General features: G+C 44.4%; 1 protein-coding gene across 2 annotated transcripts in view; it reads left to right on the top strand.

The window, feature by feature from the left end:
* LOC147084778 (NACHT, LRR and PYD domains-containing protein 3-like) overlaps positions 1–23,880 on the top strand; it is a 113,520-nt gene that overhangs the window by 1,125 nt on the left and 88,515 nt on the right. For both annotated transcript variants that reach the window (XM_085979498.1, XM_085979499.1), the window contains exon 2: positions 3,938–3,967. The gene's annotated coding sequence lies outside the window, so the exon portion shown is untranslated. The remainder of the gene's footprint in view (positions 1–3,937; positions 3,968–23,880) is intronic.

Here is a 23,880-nt window from a genome sequence, read left to right on the forward strand (position 1 = left end):
TTCGAAATGTCAATATCAATTCCCTTGACAGATGATCCAAATCCCCGGGAAAGAGGCCTACGCGGGCGGAGGGTTGGGCTATTTCCTCAACTTCTGTCCAGTGAATGACTGTGAAATTCTAGAGTTAAAAATAAACATAACACATGTATTTTTGTTCCATCATTTAAACATTATAAAACCTCTACAGTAAGGTGACGTTATCTTATCCCCTCTAAAACATATAATTATATTTTTCAAAAAATTACATTTTTGTTTTAAATATTTAATTAAGTGAATTTTAATACATTTTAAATATGTAATTTTTAATTGACTTAAGGTGTAGATGTATTATTAGGGTATTCCCAGTCATGCCTAAGGGGTTTCCATACATACGGAATCCCCTTCATGCATTGCTTGGGCCGGCCCATGTGATCAGAGGGGCGTCTGTTCTGAGATAGTGGATACACATATAACAGGAGTGGGAGGAAGTCTGCAAAGGGAATTCAGGATTTTAGACGCATGAGTAGGCCTCTCTCTGATATGGTAATCAGTGATGAAGTATCGTGATTTTGGAAGAAGGGAGGAATGTCTGGTAGGGGACATGGATAATGAGGCGCCAAGAGGTGGTGTGGTAAGGGCTGAGATTGGGAATCATTGAATCGTAGAATTATACAGCACAGAAGGAGTCCATTCGGCCCCTTGCCTGTGCTGCTGGAAAAGCTATCCATTTAGTCCCACGCCCATGTTTGTACAATATAGACCTGCAAAATTTTACCCGACAAGTACTTATCCAATTCTCTTTTAATATTTTATTTTTTTAAACTGTTGCCTCCACACTTTCAGGCAGGGCTTTCCAGTTCATAACAAATGCATGTTTATTTTTTTCCCACTTGTCGTCTCTGGCTCTGACACCAATTACCTTAAATGCGTTTTCTATCAGTAACAACCCTGCTGCCATTGGAAGCAATTTTTCCTTATTTACTCTATCAAAACCCGTCATGATTTTGAACAACTCTATCAAATATCGCCTTAGCCTTCTCTGCTCCAAGAAGAACAATCCCAGTTTCTCCACGTAGCTGAAGTCTTTCAGCCCTGCTACCATTCAAGTAAAGGTCCCCTGCACCCTCTCCAAGGCCTTGACATCCTTCCTAAAGTGTGGTTCCCAGAATTGAAATTGCAGCATAACCAGTAATTCATAAAGTTTTAGCAGAACCTCCTTGCTTTTGAACACTGTGCCACTATTTAATAAAGCCAAAGATTCTGCTCGCCTTTTTAATAACCTTCCAAACCAGTCCTGCCGCCTTCAAGGAGCTGTGCACATACACCCCCAGGTCTTGCTGTTCCTGTGCCACCTTAAAAATTGAACCACTTTGTTTAAAATGCCTCTCCTGATTCTTCCCATTTCCCACTACTTTAGGTTAAATTTGATCTGCTATATTTTCAATGACTGAAGTGTCGACAACCAGAGGGCACAGGTTTAGGATGATTGGCAAGAGAACCACAGGAGATTGAAGAAAAATTCTTGTTTGCAACGATTCGTTAGGATTTGGAATGGACTGCCTGATAGGGTTTTGGATATAGATTCAATAGTAGCCTTCAAAGGGAGATTGGATAAATGTTTGAAGGAGAAAATATTGCAATGCTATGGGAAAAGAGTGGGGTGGGGGTAAGTGGGACTAACTAGATTTCTCTTCAAAAGATTCAGCGCAAACTCGATAGGCCGAATTGCCTTCTACTGTGCCGCACTATTCTCTGATTCTCTTGTCCGTCCATGACAAATGTCTGCCTATGTCCTCCTGAAGTCTATTGCTATCCTCCTCAATAAAGACATTAAGAACATAAGAAATAGGAGCACGAGTAGACCATTCGGCTCTACGAGCCTGCTCCATAGCTGATCTTCTACCTCAACTCCACTGTCCCGCATAATCACCTTGATTCCCCTTGAGTCCAAAAATCTATCGATCACAGTCCTGAATATACTCAACGACTGAGCATCCACAGCCCACTGGGGTAGATAATTCCAAAGATTCACAATCCTTTGATTAAAAAAATAATTCCTCATCTCAGTCCTAAATGGTTGAACACTTATTCTGTGACTGTTACCCACAGTTCTAGACTAACCAGCCGGGGGATATATCCTCCCAGAGTCTACTCTGTCAAGCCTTGTAAGAATTGTATATGTTTCAATGAGTTCACTCCAGGTGTGATCAAAACAAAGCCCAATGTAATTGCATAAACACTTATTTACTCTAACACTCCACACCTTTTCCAATAAAGTCTAACATCGCATTTGCTTCCCTAGGTACTTGCTGCACCTACAGGTTAACTTTCATTGATTCATGTATACAGACACCAACGAACCTCTGAATACCAACATTTCCAAACTCTCAAAATCCTTGTTTTCAAATCCCTCCAATGTCTCACCCCTTGCTAACTCGGTAAGCTCCTTCAGCCCCAACACCCACCAAGTTATCTGTGCTCCTCCAATTCTGCCCCCTTGAGCATCCCTGATTATAATCGCTCAACCTTTGGTGGTCGTGCTTTCTGTTGCCTAGGCCCTAACCTCTGGAATTCCCTTCCTAAACCTCTCCGCCTCTCTATCTCTCTTTCCTCCTTTAAGACACTCCTTATAACCTATCTCTTTACCAAGCTTTTGGTCACCTGCCCTAAGTTATCCTAATGTGCATCTGTGTCAAATTTGTTGTCTTAAAATACCCCTGTGCAGCGCTTTGGAATATTTTATTACGATAAAGGCGCTACATAAAAACATATTGTTGTTGTTGTTCAAAATGTTTTACTATTCTATATTTCCTACCAAAGTTGATAATTTCATATTTCTCCACATTATACTCCATCTGCCATGTTGTTTCCCACAGATAAACCTGTCTATATACGTTTGCATCCTCTTTACATCCTCCTCTCAAAGTTATCAAATTCCTTCTGAAAGTTCATATATGGTGCATCCACTTCACTACCCTCATCAACACTGCCCATTACACCACCAAAGAACTCCATCAAATTATTCATAAACGATTTGCCGTTAAAGCATCCGTGCTTTATTGGATATTTGATCCCACATTTTTCCAAGTGGCAGTTTGCTGTGTCCCAGTTTATTGTCGCTTGGAGTTTTCCCACCAATGTTAGAATTACTGGCCTGTCATTGCCGGGTTCATGCATCTCCCCTTCTTTGAACAGGGGTGTAATATTTGTAATCATCCAGTCCTCAGGCATCATTACCATATGGAAGGAGAATTGCCTCTGCAATTTTGATCCTATTATTTATTTATGTATTTAACTATTTAGTGCTGCACTTTGGTTGCACCTCTGCACCGAATTCCCATTCTCACCAAATTCCCACTTTCATGTTTTCACTCTGTTTGCAGTTCACTCCGTTTGGCATAAACGTCAAGCTCTGTGCTCAAGCTCTGTGCTTTTGCAGACTTCTCTCTAATATATAAATTTCAGCAGCATGCTAGCTACAACTGAGCAGCCAGCTTTCATCCAGGAAACTCACACATAGTCATGGACCCACTTACAGCTGGTTGGCTGTTACCTGCTACAGATCTTGTGTTTTTAAAGTTAGAAAACGTATTTAAATGACAGTTTCATAAACACAGCATTACTATACTACTCACCCACTACTTACCAGAAAGTTCCCTCTCACCAAATTCCTGTTTTACTTTTTTCTTGCAATGGACTCCGTTTTTCAGATTCACCCAACTCTCACCAATTTCTCTGCCAAAGTACTGGAAAGACAGCCTTGATTCTAATAATTACCATTCGGGATCAGTGATAATTTAAACAGAGCTTTTGGTCAAAGGCTCATTTCTAAGTTTGTGGATTCAAACAATGTCAATTAACAACTATGAATGAGTTCATCGCTTACTCTCCTTTGTCAGACTAACATTACTATAAATCACAGGAAACTTATACTTTATATTTCTGTTTATCCCTCCAGTGGGAATGATGCCCTCGGAGACAGCACCAGGTAGGTTGAGTTGAAAACTTTCTGATATAAGCATGTTGTGTGTCCTTTAACAATCTGTTATTGAACTCATAGTCATAGAGTCATAATGGCACACAGGAGGCCATTCGGCCCATCGATTCAGTGCCAGCTCTCTGTAGAGCAATCCAGTCAGTCCTATTCCCCCGCTTTATCCCCGTAGCCCTGCAAGTTTATTTCCCTCAATTGCCTATCCACTCTCCCGTTTGAAAACTTTGAGTGTCTCCGCTTCCACCACGTCTGTCAGCAGCGAATTCCAGGTCCTCAACACTCGCTGTGTAAAAAAGTTTTTCCTCACATCCCCCCCGCATCTCTTGCCCAAAACCTTAAATCTATGTCGCCTAGTCCTTGAGCCATCAACTAGTGGGAACAGCCTTTCCCTGTTTAGCCTATCGAAACCCGTCATAATCTTGTACACCTCTATCAAATCGCCCATCAAATTCCTTTGCTCTAATGAAAAAAATTGCAGCTTCCCCAACCTGGCCCTGTAGCTAAGATCCCCCATCCCCAGAAACATTCTGGAAAATCTCCTCTGCACCCCCTCAAGGGAATTCACATCCTTCCTAACGTGTGGTGAACCAGAACTGGACGCAAAACTCATGCTGTGGTCTAACCAGTGCTTTATAATGATTCAGCATAACTTCTCTACCTTTGTACTCAATACATCTATTTATGAAGCCCAAGATCCAATATGCTATATTAAGCACATCCTCAATATGTCCTGCCACATTCAGGGATTCATGCAATTGAATTCCCAGCTCCCTCAGTCCCTGCACAGCATTTAAAACTGTGCCATTACGTTTATATTGCCGCGCCCGGTTGCTTCTATGAAAATGCATCACCTCACAGTTCTCTGTATTAAATAATACCTGCCACTTGTCTGCCCATTCTGCTAGCATTTCTATGTCCTTTTGCAGTAGATTGATATCATCACCACTGTTTGCCACACCCCCAAATTTGGTGTCATCGGCAAAGTTAGAAATTGTACTCTGTATTCCAGTATCCAGGCCATTTATATATATCAAAAGAAGCAGTGGCCCCAGCACTGAACCTAGGGGAACACCACTGACTACCATCCTCCAGTCTGTAAAACAGCAAATTAACACAACTCGCTGTTTTCTGTCCTTAAGACAATTCCTTATCCAAGCTGTCACTGATCCACCTATTCCCAAGAGCCTCAATTTTGTTAACCAACCTCCTATGTGGTACTTTTTCAAACGCCTGCCGAATTTCCATGTAGACAACATCCACTGCATTCCATTCATCAATTCCTCTCCCTCCTTTCCCTTGACCCGAGCATTATACCAATCAATATTTGGGTAATTAAAGACCCCAATATCACCACTCAATAGCTCTTGCATATCCCTGCAGTTTACGTGCAAATTTGCTCCTGTACTTCACTCTCACTATTTGGAGGCCTACAGGAGGCTCCCAATAGCACGTGTGATAGCGGCATGACATCTGCCAGTAAATGTGCTCTAACTTAAAATAAGGAACAGGCATAGCCTTAATTAAGGGGCATTTTTTAGATTCGTTCACGTGGGCGTCGCTGGCAAAGGCCAGCATTTATTGTCCATCCCTAGATAAGAACATAAGAACATAAGAAATAGGAGAAGGAAGAGGACACTTTGCCCCTCGAGCCTGCTCTCCCATTCAATAAGATCTTGGGTGATCTTGGGCTCAGAGCCACTTCCCCACCCGCTACACATAACCCTTCATAGAGTCATAGAGTTTTACAGCACAGAAAGAGGCCCTTCGGCCCATCGTGTCTGCGCCGCCCATCCATCCCTGTCCAGTCTAATCCCATTTTCCAGCATTTGGTCCATAGCCTTGTATGCAATGGCATTCCAAGTGCTCATCCAAATGCTTCTTGAATGTTGTGAGGGTTCCTGCCTCTACCACCCTTTTGGGCATTGAGTTCCACATCCCAACCACCCTCTGGGTGAAAAAGTTCCTCCTCAAATCCCCTCTAAATCTCCTGCCCCTTACCCTGAATCTATGCCCCCTTGTTATTGACCCCCCTACTAAGGGGAACAGTTCCTCTTTGTCTACCCTGTCTATGCCCCTCATCATTTTGTATACCTCAATCAGGTCCCCCCTCAGCCTTCTTTGCTCCAAGGAAAACAACCCCAGCCTGTTTAGTCTTTCTTCATAGCTGAGGCGCTCCATCCCAGGTAACATCCTGGTGAATCTTCTCTGCACCCTCTCCAAAGCAATCACTTCCTTCCTATAGTGAGGCGACCAGAACTGCATACAGTACTCCAGCTGTGGCCTCACCAGCGTTTTGTACAGCTCCATCATAACCTCCCTGCTCTTATATTCTATGCCTCGGCTAATGAAGGCAAGTATCCCATATGCCTTTTTAACCACCTTATCTACCTGTTCCGCTGCCTTCAGGGATCTATGTACATGTACACCAAGGTCCCTCTGACCCTCTGTACTTCCTAGGGTCCTACCACTCATTGTGTATTCCCTTGCCTTATTTGTCCGTCCAAAATGCATCACCTCGCACTTTTCAGGGTTAAATTCCATTTGCCATTTTTCCGCCCATCTGGCCAACCCATTTATATCGTCCTGTAGCCTGAGGCTTTCCTCCTCGCAATTGACCACCCCACCAATTTTCGTGTCATCTGCGAACTTGCTGATCGTACCTTTTACATTCTCATCCAAATCATTTATGTAGATCACAAACAACAAGGGACCCAGCACCGATCCCTGAGGTATCCCACTGGACACAGGCTTCCAGTCACAATAGCAACCTTCGACCATCACCCTCTGCCTCCTGCCACTCAGCCAGTTTAGGATCCAACGCGCCAAGGCACCCTGGATCCCATGGGCTCTTACCTTCTTGACCAGTCTCCTATGCGGGACTTTGTCAAAGGCTTTACTGAAGTCCATGTAAACCACATCCACAGCATTTCCCTCATCCACCCCCCTCGTCACCCCCTCGAAAAATTCAATCAGATTTGTCAGACATGATTTACCCTTGACAAAGCCATGCTGACTATCCCTGATTAATCCTTGCCTCGCCAAGTGGAGACTAATTTTGTCCCTCAGAATTTTTTCCAATAATTTCCCTACCACAGATGTTAGGCTCACTGGCCTGTAATTCCCTGGTTTATCCCTGCTACCCTTCTTGTATAATGGTACTACATTAGCTGTTCTCCAGTCCTCTGGTACATCCCCTGTGGCCAGAGAGGTTCTGAAAATTTGTGTCAGAGCCCCTGCAATCTCCTCCTTTGCCTCCCACAGCAGCCTGGAATACATCTCGTCCGGGCCTGGGGATTGATCCTCTTTTTGGCCTGCTAAAACCGCTCGCACCTCCTCCCTCTCGATGCTAATATGTTCAAGAGTGTCACAGTCCCCTTGCCCGATTTCTATGTCTGCATCGTCTTTCTCCATAGTGAACAGAGATGCAAAAAATTCATTTAAAACCCCGCCTACATCATCTGGCTCTACACACAGATTGCCACTTTGGTCCCTAATGGGCCCTACCCTTTCCCTGGTTATCCTCTTGCCCTTAATATACTTATAAAACATCTTAGGATTTTCCTTTATTTTGCTCGCCAGTGTTATTTCATGGCCCCTCCTCGCCCTCCTAATTTCTTTTTTAAATATGCCCCTGCACTTTTTATACTCCTCTAGGGCTTCTTCCGTCTTTAGTCTTTTGTAACTGCCAAAAGCCCCCCTTTTATTTCTAATGCATTTTTGTATATCCCTTGTCATCCAAGGTTCCCTTTGCTTGTTGGTCCCACCCTTGACCTTTACAGGAACATGTTGGCGCTGTACTCTCTCTATTTCCCTTCTGAAAGTTTCCCACTGTTTTGATGTGGATTTTCCTATAAGTAGCTGCTCCCAGTCCACTTTGGCCAGATCCTGCCTTATCATATTAAAATCGGCCTTCCCCCAATTTAGAACCCTTATTTCCGGGCCGTCTTTGTCTTTTTCCATGACCACCTTAAATCTCACCGAATTATGGTCACTGTCGCCAAAATGTTCTCCTACTGATACTTCCACCACTTGCCCGGCTACATTCCCCAGAATTAGGTCCAGTACCACCCCCTCTCTTGTAGGACTTTCTACATGTTGGCTCAAACAGCTCTCCTGGATGCACTTTATGAATTCTGCACCCTCTAAGCCTTTCACACTCTGACTATCCCAATTTATATTGGGGAAGTTGAAATCCCCCACTATTATTACCCTATTATTTTCGCACTTCTCTGAGATTTGCCTACATATCTGTTCCTCTATCTCCCCCTGACTGTTTGGGGGCCTATAGTACACTCCCAGCAAAGTGCTTGCCCCCTTTTTGTTTTTAAGTTCTACCCATATGACCTCATTAGAGGAACACGCTAATATATCGTCCCTCCTTACAGCAGTAATTGACTCCTTAATTAATATTGCAACACCCCCTCCCCTTTTACACCCCCCTCTGTCTCGCCTGAAGATTCTATACCCCGGAATATTGAGCTGCCAGTCCTGACCCTCCCTCAACCATGTCTCTGTGATAGCAACAATATCGTACTCCCATGTGTTCAACAACAACTTCAGTTCATCCACCTTATTTGTAAGACTCCTTGCATTAAAATATGTGCCTTCCAGCCCTGCCATATTCCCTTTTGCCTTCACATATTTGCTCTGCCTTCCCAGCTGACTTGTTTTTTCCTCTGTATTTGGCTGTAAATCACCCCCTACTATAGCTCCACTCTGTACCCCATCCCCCTGCCAAGTTAGTTTAAACCCCCCCCAGCAGTGCTAGCAAACCTCCCCGCAAGGATGTTGGTTCCCCTCTGGTTCAGGTGTAAACCGTCCGACTTGTACAAGTCCCACCTTTCCCAGAAGCAGACCCAGTGATCCAGGAAACTAAAGCCCTCCCCCCTGCACCATCCCTTTAGCCACGCATTCATCTGTTCTATCTTCCTATTCCTATACCCACTAGCACGTGGCACGGGGAGTAATCCAGAGATTACAACCTTTGAGGTCCTGCTCTTTAATCCTTCACCTAGCTCCTTAAATTCTTGCTGCAGGACCTCATCCCTCTTTTTACCTATGTCGTTGGTACCAATGTGGACCACGACCTCCGGCTGTTCACCCTCCCCCTCCAGAATGCCCTGCAGCCGCTCAGTGATATCCTTGACCCTTCACTTCCTTAACTTGCAAAAATCTATCTATCTCCACCCTAAATGTATTTAATGACCGAGCCTCCAGGACTCTCTGAGGCAGAGAATTCCACAGATATAACTCCCTCTGAGAGAAGAATTTCCTCATTATCTCAGTTCTAAAAGGGCGACCCTTTATTCTGAAATTATGAGTTCCAAATTTCCGCACGAGGGTATATATACTCTCTGCATCGACATTTTCGAGCCCCCTCAGTATCTTATATATTTCAATAAGATCACCTCTCATTCTTCTAACTTCCAATGAGTATATGGCCAACCTGCTCAACCTTTCATCATAATCAACCCCGCATCTCTGGATTTAACCTCCAATGCAAATATATCCTTCCTTTCATAAGGAGACAAAGTTTGCATGGTGTACTCAAGGTGTGGGCTCACAAATACCCTGAACAGTTGACCTTGAGAAGGTGGTGGTGTGCCGCTTTCTTTAAACACTGCAGTCCATTAGGTGAAGCTACTCCCACAGTGCTGCTAGGGAGGGAGTTGCAGGATTTTGACCCAGGGATGATGAAGGAACGGCCGATATATTTTCAAGTCAGGATGGCGTGTGACTTGGAGGAGAACTTGGAGGTGGTGGTGTTCCCATTCGCCTGCTGTCCTTGTCCTTCTAGTTTGTAGATGTTGTTAGGTTTGGGAGGAGCTGCCGAAGAAGCCTTGCAGATAATCTTGCAGATGGTACACACAGCAGCCATGGTGCGCCTGTGTTGGAGGGAGTGACTGTTTCTTATTTCTGTATTATTTGATTAATAAGCTATTTATGCTGTTGATGAGGATATAAACGCTTCTAGCAATGAAAATATTGTTTCCATTTCGATACTGACACTCGCTTTCAGAAGTTACGGCAGCCATATAGCACAGAAATGTTTTCTAAAGAACTTAGGAATAGAGATAAGCAGAGAAATCTCCAATGTGGTCAATCCTGCTAGTCCCAGTTCTTTACTATCTTTCCTCAGTTATTTTCTATTGTCACCAAATACGTGCTCGCCTGCCTCTTAAAATGATGGTTATTATTGAAATCTTCATTCTCTAGTTAATTTTACCCACAAATTCACTAATCTCTGCGTGAACTAGCAGAATCGTTTCAGGGCGTTTGTCACCGTTTGCTGGAGTCCCTTAGGAGGACGCAAGGAGTCTGCAAAGCGATGTAAACAAGTTATGTGGGTGGGCAAGAGCGCGGCATATGGAACATGATGGGGAGAAATGTGAAGTTATCCACTTTGGTAGGACAAACATAAAAGCAGAATGTTTTTATAAAAGGTGAGAGATTGGAAAATGTTGATATTCAGAGGAACCTGGATGTCCTTGCACACGAATAACTGAAAGCTAACATGTAGGTACAGCAAGAAATTATGAAAGCAAATTGTATGTTAGCCTTTATTACAAAGGTATTGGAGTAAATACAGCTTACTACAATTATATAGGGTCATGGCGAGACCACACCTGGGGTTCTGTGTCCAGTTTTGTTCTCCTTACCAAAGGAACGATATACTTACCTTGGAAAGAGTTCAACGGAGGTTCACCAGACTGTTTCCTGGGATGAGAGGATTGTCCCATGAGGACAGATTGAGTGGATTAGGCCTATATTCCCTAGACTTTGGAGAAATGATAGGTGATCTCATTGAAACATATACAATTCTTAAGGGGCTTCACAGGGTAGATACTGGGATGATGATTCCCCTTGCTGGGGATTCTAGAAATAGGGGTCACAGTCTCAGAATAAGGGGTCAGTAATTTCGGACTGAGGTGAAGAGAAATATCTTTATTCGAAAGGCTGTGAATCTTTGGAAATCTCTACCCCAGGTGGTTGTGGATGCTCAGTCATTGATTATATTGATGACTGATATCGATATATTTTTGGTTACTAAGGGAATCATGGGATATGGGAATAGTGCGGGAGATGGAGTTCTGGTAAGAGATCTGCCATGATCTTATTGAATAGCGGAGCTGGCTCGCGGGCTGCATGGCCTAATCCTGCAATATTTCATATGTTCTGATGTTATTAACATTTAGGGGACATGGGGATTCTTACAGAAGCAATACATTGAAGCCATGGTAGAATATAAACATGCCTGTAGTGTATAATAAAAACCTTAATCTGTGTACATGGTCTGTTTACATATCTTATATCCTGGTGTCATAGGTATGTCAAACTTCCGTGTCAGCTTTTTCTATTATAATATACATGGTATTTATCACATTGTACAAACAGTTTCTCTTTTCGAACCCTCAAGTAAATCGGGCTTGTCTTGTCTAATATTATCCGTGAGGGCAATGCATGGGGTGTGGCCGCATCGTGGTTATGTTGCTGGATAAGTAATCCAAAGCCTGGACTGATAATTTGTAAACATGAATTCAAATCCCACCATAGCAGTTTGTGAATTTAAATTCTGTTAATTGAATAAAAAGCATGATTTATTTATAAGGGAGAACCAGTGGATGTGGTGTATTTGGACTTTCAGAAGGCTTTTGATAAGGTCCCACATAAGAGATTAGCGTGCAAAATTAAGGCACATGGGATTGGGGCAAGGTATTGACTTGGATAGAGAACTGGTTGGTGGACAGAAAGCAAGGAGTTGGAATAAACGGGTCGTTTTCCGAGTGGCAGGCAGTGACTAGTGGGGTACCGCAAGGATCGGTCCTAGGCCCCCAGCTGTTCAAAATATATATTAATGATCTGGACGAGGGAATTGGGTGTAATATGTCCAAATTTGCAGATGACACAAAGCCGGGTGGGAGGGTAAGCTGTGAGGAGGATGTCGTGAAACTCCAGTACGATTTGGACAGGTTGGGTGATTGAGCAGAAACATGGCAAATGCATTATAATGTGGATAAATGTGAGGTTATCCACTTTGGTGGCAAAAACAGGAAGGCAGATTATTATTTGAATGGCAATAGATTGGGAGAAGGGGAAGTGCAAAGAGACCTGGGTGTTCTTGTGCACCAGTCGCTGAAGGTAAGCATGCAGGTGCAGCAGGCGGTTAAGAAGGCAAATGGTATGTTGACCTTCGTAGCAAAAGGGTTCGAGTACAGGAACAAGGATGTCTTGTTACAGTTGTACAGGGCCTTGGTGAGACCACACCTTGGGTATTGTGTGCAGTTTTGATCGCCTTACCTGAGGAAGGACGATCTTGCCATGGAAGGAGTGCAGCGAAGATTCACCTGGCTGATACCTGGGATGGCGGGAAAGACGTATGAGGAGAGATTGTGTCGATTGGGCTTATACTCACCGGAGTTTAGAAGATTGAGAGGGGACCTCATCGAAACCTATAAAATTCAGTCAGGCCAGGACAGACTAGATGCAGGAAGGATGTTTCTGATGGCCGTGGAGTCCTGAACCAGGCGTCATAGTCTAACGATAAGGGGTAAGCCATTTAGGACTGAAATGAGGAGGAATTTCTTCATGTAGAGAGTGGTGAACCTGTGGAATTCTCTGCCACAGAGGGCGATGGAGGCCAGTTCATTAAATATATTCAAGAAAGAGTTGGATATATTTCTTAAGGCTAAAGGGATCAAGGGATATGGGGAGAAGGCAGCGACAGGGTACTGAATTTGTATGATCAGCCATGATCTCATTGAATGGCGGAGCAGGCGCGAAGGGCCGAATGGCCTACTCCAGCTCCAATCTTCTATATTTCTATGTTTCTATGTTTCTTTGTTGATCAAGACTGCCTCCCCTCCTGCTTTTCTCCCTTCCTATCACTCCTGAATATTTTGTAGCCGAGAATGTTTAATTCGCATTCCAGCCCTGTTGAAAATAGTTCTCTGTTAAATCAACAATATTATAACCCCCGCGTGTCAACTTGCGACTGTAGCTCCTCATCCATATTTGTAAAGCTCCTTGCATTAAAACACATGTGTTCCAACAGAATGCTGGTCTGCTCTACTCTCCCCACCTCAACTATTTCGTGCACTTTCTACATTTTTCCTTGTTCTGTTGTTGTTTTTCTCTCTTGCTTTTCCATGTGCCTTGTCTCTACTACCTACTGTCGTGTCCTGGTGCCCCTACATCAGCCAAATTAGGCTAAATGCTCCCTCACAGCATTCGTTAACCTCCCCGTCAGGACATTGGTCCCAGCCCTGTTCAGGTGCAACGCATCCAGCTTGTCCATGTCCCTCCTGCCACTGGACCTGGAATCTGAACCTCTCCCTCCTGCACCACCTCTCGTGCTACACATTGACCGGCACTATCTTACTATTTTCTATACTCACTAGCACGTTGCACTGGGATCAACCCACAGATTAACACCATTGAGGTCCTGTGTTATAATCATTTTTTAGCTCCTGATACTGTACCACTAGGGCCTCAACCCTTTCCCTACGTATGTCATTGGCTCAACACGGGCCACGACTTCTGGCTGCTCCCCTTCCCCTCGCAGCGTGTCCTGTACCTACTCATTGATATCCTTTACCCTAGCACATTAACCTGCAAATTCATTTTCCAACTGTCCATGGATAAACATCGATGCTATTAATATCTTAAAAAGGTCGCTCTCTTCGTGCTCGGCAGATATTGAACCACCTGCAATTCTGCCGTGCATTCTTCACTGGAATTGCTCTCATGCAGCTTTCGATTTGAACTTACCACTTTGTATGCATAGAGTATAATCTATCTCATTTAGCAAGCTTTTGCTCACCTGTCCTAATATCTCTTTCTGTGGCTTGGTGTCAAGCTCAGTTTGATCAAAGCATGAGTGCCCTGGGTCGTCCATGTCATGTGGTTTTGCACATTTTCCCAACGGCAGAAACCAGTTGAGGCTGAACTGTTGCTGACATATTTTGTTCTGAGATGAGTCACGAGCCTCCTGATATCCGGACTTGGGCAGGACGGATTGTGTCAGCCAGAAATCTTTGAGCAGCGCAGTCCAAAATTCAAAATGAATCCAGAGAAAAAGGAACAAGTAAACACAGAAACGGGAAATAGTTCACTACCTAAAATAACATCACGATTACATAGAAACATAGAAACATAGAAGATAGCAGCAGGAGTAGGACATTCGGCCCCTCGAGCCTGTTCTGCTATTAAATGAGATCGTGGCTGATCATCCAAATTCAGTACCCTGTCCCTGCTTTCTCCAAATATCCCTTGATCCCTTTAGCCATAAGAAATATATCTAACTCCTTCTTGAATATATTTAATGAACTGGCCTCCACTGCCTTGTGTGGTAGAGAATTCCACAGGTTCACCACTCTCTGGGTGAATAAATTCCTCCTCATCTCTGTCCTAATTGGTTTACCCCTTAACTTTAGACAGTGATCCCTCGTTCTCGACTCCCCCGCCATCGAGCTCATCCTTCCTGCATCTAGTCTGTCTAGTCCTGTTAGCATTTTATAAGTTTCAATGAGATCCCCTCTCATTCTTCTAAATCCCAGCGAATATAAGCCCAATCGACCCAATGTCTCCCCTACGTCCTTCCTGCGATCCCAGGTATCAATCTGATGAATCTTCGCTGCACTCCCTCCATGGCAAGAACATCCTTCCTCAGATAAGGCGACCAAAACGGCACTCAATACTAAAGGTGTGGACTCACCAAGGCCCTGTGCAACTGCAGCAAGATATTTTTGCTCCTGTACTCGAATCCTCTGGCTATGAAGGCCAACATACCATTTGTCTTCTTAACCGTCTGCTGCACCTGTATGCTTACCTTCAGTGACTGGTACACAGGGACACACAGGTCTCCTTTCACCTCCCCTTGTTCCAATCTATTGCCGTTCAGATAATAATCTGACTTCCCGTTTTTGCCACCAAAGTGGATAACCTCGCCTTTATCCACATTATACTGCATCTGTCATGCATCTGCCCAATCACCTAAAGAGTCCAAATCATATTGGAATTTCTCAGCATCCTCCTCACAACATACACGCACACCCAGCTTTGTGTCGTCTGCAAACTTGGAGATATTACATCTAGTTCCCTCGTCTAGATCATTAATATATATTGTGAACAGCTGGGGACCTCGCACCGATCCCTGCAGTACCTCACTAGACATTCGGAAAAAGAGCCATTTATTCCAATTCTTTTCTTCCTGTCTGCCAACCAGTTGTCTATCCAAGTCAGAACCTTACCCCAAATCCCATGTGCTTTAACTTAACGCACTATTCTGTTATGCTGGACCTTATTGAAAGCCTTCAGAAAGTCCAAATACACCACATCCACTGGTTCTTCCTTATCTATTCTACAAGTAACGTCATCAAAAAATTCCTGTAATTGGTCAATCACGATTTACCTTTCGTAGATTTATGTTGACTTTGTCCGATCCTGTCATGGTTTTCCAGGTGCTCTGCTATTACATTCATTGTGCTCAATGAAACTTAAAAATTCTAACAGGACTAGATGCAAGAAGGATGTTTCCGATGGTGGGGGAGTCCAGAACCATGGGTCGCAGTCTAAGGATAAGGGGAAAGCCATTTAGGACTGAGAGGAGGAGGTATTTCTACACCCAGAGAGTGGTGAACCTGTGGAATTCTCTGCCACACAGGGAAGTTGAGGCCAAATCATTAAATATATTCAAGAAGGAGTTGGATATATTTCTTGAGGCTAATGTGATCAAGTGATATGTGGAGAAAGCAGCGACAGGGTGCTGAATACGGATGATCAGCCATGATCTCATTAAATCACTCGAGGGGCCGAATGGCCTACTCCTGGTCCAATCTTCTATATTTCTATACATCTTTTATAATGGGTTCTAGCATTTTCCCACTACCGATGTCAGGCTTACTGGACTATAATTCCCCATTTTCTCTCCACCACCTTTTTTGAAAAGTGGGGTTACATTAGCTACACTCCAATCCATGGGAACTGTTACAGAGTCTATAGAATTTTGGAAGATGACCAGCAATGCATCTACTATTTCTAGGGCCTCTTCGTTAAGCAACCTAAGAGGTAGATTATCAGATCCTAGTGATTTACCGGCCTTCAATCCTGTCAATTTCTCTAACACGATTTCCCTACAAATACTGATTTCATTCATGTCCTCCCACTCATTAGACCCCATGATACTCGACATCCCTGGGAGGTTAGATGTGTCATCTTTTGTGAAGACAGAACCAAAGTATGTATTTAATTTGTCTGCCAACATAAATTCCCCTGATTCTGACTGCAAGGGACCTGCGCTTGACTTCACCAATCTTTTTCTCTTAACAGATCTATAAAAGCTTTTACAGCCAGTTTTTATGTTCCTCGCTGGCTTACTCTCATATTCTACTTTCCACCTCTTAATTAACCCCTTTGTCCTCGTTTGCTGAATCCTAAACTTATCCCAATCTTCAGGTTTGCTGATGTTTCTGTTCAATTTATATGTCCTCACCTTGTATCTTATGCTATCCCTAATTTCCCTTGTTAGCCACGTTTGAGTCAACTTTTTTGTTTATTTTTATGCCAAACAGTGATGAACAAATTCTGTAGTTCATCCATGAGACCTTTAAATGTTTGCCATTGCCTTTCCACCATCTAGCCTCAAAGCAACTTTTCCCAATCCATCCTAGATAACTCACGCTTCATACCATTGTAGTTTCCTTTATTAAACTTCAGGACCCTAGTTGTTGAGTCAAATACATCACTCTCCATCTTAATAAAGAATTCTATCATATTATGATCGCTCCACCCCAAGGGGCCTTGCACAACAAGATTGCTAATAAATCCTTTCGCATTACATAATACCCAGTCTAAGATGGCCTGATCTCTAGCTGGTTCCTTGACATATTGACCCAGGAAAGCACCCCATATACACTCTAGGAATTCATCCTCCGTAGTATTATTACAAATTTGGTTAGCCCAATCCATATGTAGATTAATGTCACCCATGATAACTGCTGTGCCCTTATTGCACACATCTCTAATTTCCCGTTTAATGCCATCCCCAACCTCAGCATTAATGCTTGGGGGTCTGTAAACAATTCCCTCTAATATATTCTGCCCCTTGGTATTCTCAGCTCTACCCATACAGATTCCACCTCATCCGAGCTACTATCCTTCCTTAATATTGTGTTATTCTCCTCCTTAACCAGCAATACTACCCCACCTCCTTTTCCTTTTTGCCCCTCTTTCCTGAATATTGAATAACCCTGGATGTTGAGTTCCCAGCCTTCGTCACCCTGGAGCCATGGCTCCGTAATCACAATTACATCATATCTGTTTACATCTATTTGCGGAGCTAATTCCTCCACCTTATTACGAATGCTCCTCACATTAAGACTCAAAGACTTCAGGCTTGTTGTTTAGCACTCTTAGACCTTTTCGAATTATTATTTACTGTGGCCATGTTTAATTTAAACACATGATTTCTCTGACTGACACTTATGTTTTTCTCCTTCCTGTCTTTTGCTTCTAACCTTTCTTCACTTTCCTCTCTCTCCCTGCACAGTTTCCCCACCTCCTGCCATTTTATTTAATCCCTCCCCAGCAGCACTAGCAAACACTCCCCCTAGGTCATCGGTCCTGGTCCTGCCCAGGTGCAAACCGTCCAGTTTGTACTGGTCCCACCACCCCCAGAAACGGTTGCAATGTCCCAGGAATTTGAATCACTCCCCCTTGCACCATTCCTCTAGCCACGTATGCATCTGCAATATCCTTCTATTTCTACTCTGACTAGCACGGGGTACTGGTAGCAATCCATAGAGTAGTGTCATTTAAATGTTAATTCACACAGTTTGAAGGAAGCTCGGGTTTATGGGGGCCTGCAGGAGAGTGCTTTGCTACAAACTTTACAGGGGCTAAGCTTTGGATCAGTACCATAGAGGGAAACACATCAGAGATTTCTTGACAGATCGGAAATGCCGGTTTCCAGCGCATGCACAGTGCATGCCTGAACACGGCATTTCTGATGTCCCTACGGGGGAGTACACAATGCATACACACCCGTAGTGATTGGAATATCCAGCCCATTGACTATAACTGTAACCGATATTGTAGACCTCATCTCATGAATGGTTTGTCATTATTTCAATTATTTTCACTTCAATCCAGTGCATTCCTGATAAGGAAAATTTGTATGTATAGTGTCGCCTTCCAATTATTTCTTTCTTTCAATTGCTTGGCCTGTATTTACCGACCGCAGGCATCCCGCAGGTGGACACTTGTGAGCTGGAGAAATCTACGCCCTTACCTGATGGCTCCGGGGACCCATATGTTTCCACTGCTGGGACTCGCCAATCTTGAAGTGTGCAGGGCCCAGGTATCCCAGAGGCGCATGTAGTTCACAGCATCTCTGAAATTAAGTGGGCCACGGGCAGACAATCACAGAATGGAATCTCCCTTCATACATTTGTCAGGAAAACCTGTCAAATATATGAATGGAGATCACCCCAAAAACATAGTAAAACTTTAAATCAATTTAAAAAACACCATATTTTTTAACTGACTTGAAATTACAATAAATTAAGTACTTTAAAGAAAAAAATTAATTTTTGGAAAAAAATAATTCAAGATTTTTACGGGGCAAAAAATAAACTTACCTTTTCTAAATATATTTATAAATGACAAATCAGTGAAAAAAATGTGTTTTTCCTTTTTCGAGCTCCTTTCCTGGAAAAGCAGGTCTTATGCCTGCTTTTACCAGGCCTAAGAATTGTAAGTGTTTTCTGCGGGTGGAGGGTCTCCAAAAAGCAGAACTACCCACCCACAGATGCCCTTCTCCATGGTAGCCACAGGATCTGTCAAGAGCATTCTTGACAGATCGGAAATGCCGCTTTTCAGTGCACGCGCTGTGCATGCCTGAAACCAGCATTTCCGATGTCCCTATGGGTGGGTGCACAGCTCGAATATACCCGTAAGGATCGGAATATCTGTGCCAATATACACAACCAAATACAATGTGGAATCATAGAACAGTACGGCACAGGTGGGGGCCATTCGGCCCATCGAGACACTGCCCACTCGTTGGAAGAGCGACGCAGTAAATCCCACTCCCCCGCTCTGTCCCCATACCTCTGCAATTTTTCCTCCTTCAAGTGTTGATATAATTTCCCTTTAAAAGCTACTATTGAATCTATATCCACTACCCTATCAGGATGTGCATTCAATATCCCAAACACTCCTTATGTAAAAGAGATTTTTCTCCGATTCTTTTGCCAATTTCCTTCTCCAATTTCTATTTTCTTACGTTATTAACATTTAGGTGGCAAGGGGATTCTTACAGAAGCAATACATGGAAACCATGGTAGAATATACATCTGGATGTAGTATATAAAAAAACCTTAATATGTGTACACAGTCTGTCTACAAAGCCTATATCCTGGCGTCATAGATATGTCCAACATCTGTGTCACCTTTTTCTATTATAATATCTATGGCCTTTATCTCATTCTACAAACAGATTGTGTTTTCAAGCCCTCAAGTAAATTGTTCCACTCTAGAACTCTAATATTAGCCTTGATCAAGACTGCCTTCCCTCCTTCTTTTCCCCCTCCCTAGCCCTCCTGTATAATTTGTAGCCAGGAATGTTTAATTCGCATTCCAGCCCATGTTTAACATAGTTCTCTGTTAAAGCCACAATATTATAACCCCACGTGACAACTTGTGACTGTAGCTCCTCACCCTTATTTGTAAAGCTCCTTGCATTAACACACATGAGTTCCAAAGTAATGCTGGTCTGCTTTACTCTCCACCCCTCAACTACTTTGTGCACCTTCTACATTTGTCTTTGTTCTATTGCTGTTTGTCCCTCGTGATTTTCCATTCACCTTGACTCTCCTGTCTGCTGGTGCCCCGCCCTCTGCCAAATTAGGCTAAATGCTCCCTCACAGCATTAGTAAACCTCCCTGTCAGGTCATTGGTCCCAGCCCTGTTCAGGTGCAACCCCTCCAGCTTGTCCATGTCCCTCCTGCCCCAGTAATATTCCAATACCACTGGAATCTGAAACGCTCCCTCCTGCACCACCTCTCCTGCTACACATTCACCGGCACTATCTTACTTTTTTCTATGCTCATTAGCACGTGGCACTGGGATCAATCCACATATTACCACCATTCAGGTCCTTTTCTTTAATGTTGTTCTTAGCTTCTGACACTGTTCCTGTAAGACCTCAACCCTTTCCCTAAATATGTCATTGCTTCAACATGGGCCACGACTTCTGGCTGTTGTCCTTCCCCTCGCAGAGTGTCCTGTACCCGCTCATTGATATCCTTTATCCTAGCAAGTTAACCTGCAAGTCGATTTTCCAACTATCCATGGATAAACAGCCATGCTATTAATATGTTAAAAGCTCTCAATGTTCGTGCTTGGCAGATATTGAACCATCTGCAATTCTGCCATTCACTCTTCACTGGAATTGCTCCCATGCAGCTTTCGAGTTGAACTACCACTCTGTAAGTATAGAGTATAATCTGTCTCATTTACCAAGCGTTTGGTCACCTGTCCTAATATCTCTTTCTGTGCCTAGTTGTCAAGTTTTGGTTGATCAGATCAAGAGTGCCACTAGGTCGTCCAAATCATAACCTGGTGCACATTTTCTCAATGGCAGAAAGCATTTGAGGCCGAACTGTTGCTGATATATTTTGCGCTGAGAAAGTCACGAGGCTCCTGATATCCTGATTTGGGCAGAACAGCGTGTGTCAGCCAGAAATCCTTGAGAAGCGCTGTCCAAAATTCAAAGTGAATCCACAGAAAAAGGAACAACTAAACACTGAAACGGGAAACAGTTCACGACCTGAAATAAAATCACGATTAGTATCATTCAAATGTCAGTTCACACAGTTTAGAAGCAGCTCGGGTTTCTAGGGGCCTGCAAGACTGTGCTTTGCTAGAATCTTTTCAGGGGCTAACCTTTGTATCAGTTCCATAGAGGGAAATCCATCATAATTTCTTCAGCAGCAACGACACGCCCCAAATAAATGCACTGATAGTGACATATTGTAATCAAACCTCCAGTTCTCTGTGTTCATGTCCATTGCACAATCCGGAGCAAGTGCCTTCTAGCTGCATTGGTACTCATCCTTCTTTCTGCTCTCTCCATCCTCACTATATGTCCGAACCCACAAAGCACAGAAGTGCGATTTCAGCCCCATATTGACGTTAACTGTATGCTGTATTGTAGCCCTGACCTCATCAATAAATTATCCTCATTTCAATTATTTTCCCTTCAATCCAGTGCATTCCTGATAAGGAAAAGCAGTGTCGCCATACAATTATTTCGTTCAATTGCAGGAATAATATACACAATCGAACACAATGTAGAATCATAATATCATAGAACAGTACAGCACAGAAGAAGGCCATTCAGCCCATCGAGTCGGTGCCTGCTCTTTCGAAGAGCGACCCAGTTAGTTCCACTCCCCGCTCTTTCCCCATGTCCCTGCAATTTTTTCTCCTTCAAGCATTTAACTAATTTCCCTTTGAAAGCTGCTACTGAATCTGTATCCACCACCCTATCAGGAAGTGCATTCAATATCCTAACCACTCCTTGTGTAAAAGAACTGTTTCTCTGGTTCTTTTGCAAATTACCTTAATTTTGTGACTTCTTGTCATCTATTGTGAAAACATAGATCTAACTTGATACCGTAAAAATAGTTCTTAATGCTCCTCCAATTATTTACCCTTGTTTTAATAAATGAATAATCTACCAGCTTCTGTACTAAGCTTCCTGTTAAAATAAATGTGAACTTTTAGCTGAATGCTCGCCTTCCCCCCCCCGTCCCATAATTTAATATTTTAAGTATATAAGCCAATATAAACAATTGCATATAAAACGGCCATCAAAGCACAAATTACATGGACAAAGGTGTCCTTTACAGCCCAGTCCAAAAGGGCGAGTCTGAACAAATGTTAGCAGCACCGCAGCAAAGTTGCTCAGGAAGAGAGGGACAGGAGAAAGACAAACGGCAGGAAATGAATGGAGAACCTGAGCAATGGGGCCACAGAGAAAACATGCCAAACTCCTGCAGTGCCAGAAAGAATTGGCCCGCTGACCAACAGGTCCAAAAATGCTCCACCTGTGGATTAGAGGGCTACTGGCGTACTGTAGGGGGAATAATATGACACTGTAGGAACGGAGGTTCCTAACTGAAGAATTGAGATCGACTCAGAGAATCAAAAACAATAAAATTTAATGAACAGTTGAAAAGTAAACTGCTGGATACAATATAAAGAGGTCTGGTCTTGCTGGAAGCTCCTCGAGGACTGCTAGAATGTTCCGAACGCTGACGTCATGACGTCATCACGTTCTTCCCGCCATTGGGAGATCACGTGACGGGCTGCATGACGTCGTCACGCAGAGTAAAAGTAACAAGCCATAGTACAGTTAACAGATACATTAAAGGTACAGCCACAGGCTGCACTACATTGCTGTTAAAGGAATTATGTACAACTGTCCTGAGTCCCCTGCTGGCTCCGCCACATGCAACCCCCAGAAATGTCTTTAACAGAAAAGGTAAGACAAGAATGGGGTCTGGCGAGTCTGTCCGAATGACTTCGAGAACCTGGCAGCTGCAATGGAGCACTGGAGGACGAGCTGGTAGTCGGCCATGGCTGCGGTGGTGCAGCCGGCATAGGTGAAGAGGTGGCTGGCTATGGTTGAACCAGTGCGGTGGGCATACGTGAACTAGCAGATGGCTGTAGCTGCCCTTGACCAGCCCCTGTATTGTGAGCTGGTTCAGCTCATTCCCCAGGACCAGATGAACGCACCACGCTGTCCACCCCCGGACCACTCCTGTATTGTGAGTCGGTTCAGCTCATTCCCCGGGACCTGATGAACCCACAGCGCCCTCCACCCCCGGACCAGCCCCTGTATTGTGAGCAGGTTTAGCTCATTCCTGGACCTGATGAACCCACCGCACCCTCCACCCCCTGACCAGCCCCTGTAATGTGAGCCGGTTCAGTTCATTCCCCGGGACCTGATGAACCCACCGAGCCCTCCACCGCTGGACCAGCATCTGTACTGTGAGCCATTTCAGCTCATTCCCCGGGACCTGATGAATCCACCGCGCACTCCAACCCCGGACTAGCCCCTGTATTGAGAGCTGGTTCAGCTCATTCCCCGGGACCTGATGAAGCTACTGCGCCCTCCACCCCCGGACCAGCCCCTGTATTGTGAGCCAGTTCAGCTCAAACCCCGAGACCTGATGAGCCCACCGCGCCCTCCAACCCCGGTCCAGCACTTGTATTGTGAGCTGGTTCAGCTCATTCCCCGGAACCTGATGAACCCACCGCAACCTCCACACTCGGACCAGCCCCTGTAATGTGAGCTGGTTCTGCTCATTCCCCGGGACCTGATGAACCCACCACGCCCTCCACCCACGGACCAGCACCTGTATCGTCAGCCAGCTCAGCTCATTCTCCAGGACCTGATGAACCCACCACGCCCTCCACCCCCGGACCAGCCCCTGTATTGTGAGTCAGTTCAGCTCATTCCCCGGGAACTGATGAAGCCACCGCGCCCTTCACCCCCGGACCAGCCCCTGTATTGTGAGCTGGTTCAGCTCATTCCCTGGGACCTGATGAACCCACCGTGCCCTGCACCCCCGGACAAGCCCCTGTATTGTGAGCCAGTTCAGCGTATTCCTTGGGACCTGATGAACCCACCCTGCCCTCAAACCCCGGACCAGCCCCTGCATTGTTGGGCAGTTCAGCTCATTCCCCAGGATGTGATGAACCCACCGTGCTCTCCTCCCCCGGAGTAGCCCCTGTATTGTGAGATCGTTCAGCTCATTCACGGGGACCTGTTGATCCCACCGCGCCCTCCACCACCGGACCAGCCCCTGTATTGTGAGACAGTTCAGCTCATTCCCCGG

Source organism: Somniosus microcephalus, unplaced genomic scaffold (assembly GCF_052327205.1).
Source record: "Somniosus microcephalus isolate GS21.2 unplaced genomic scaffold, FLI_Smic_1.0 unresolved_chr9, whole genome shotgun sequence".
In the NCBI taxonomy this organism is placed as follows: Eukaryota; Metazoa; Chordata; class Chondrichthyes; order Squaliformes; family Somniosidae; genus Somniosus; species Somniosus microcephalus.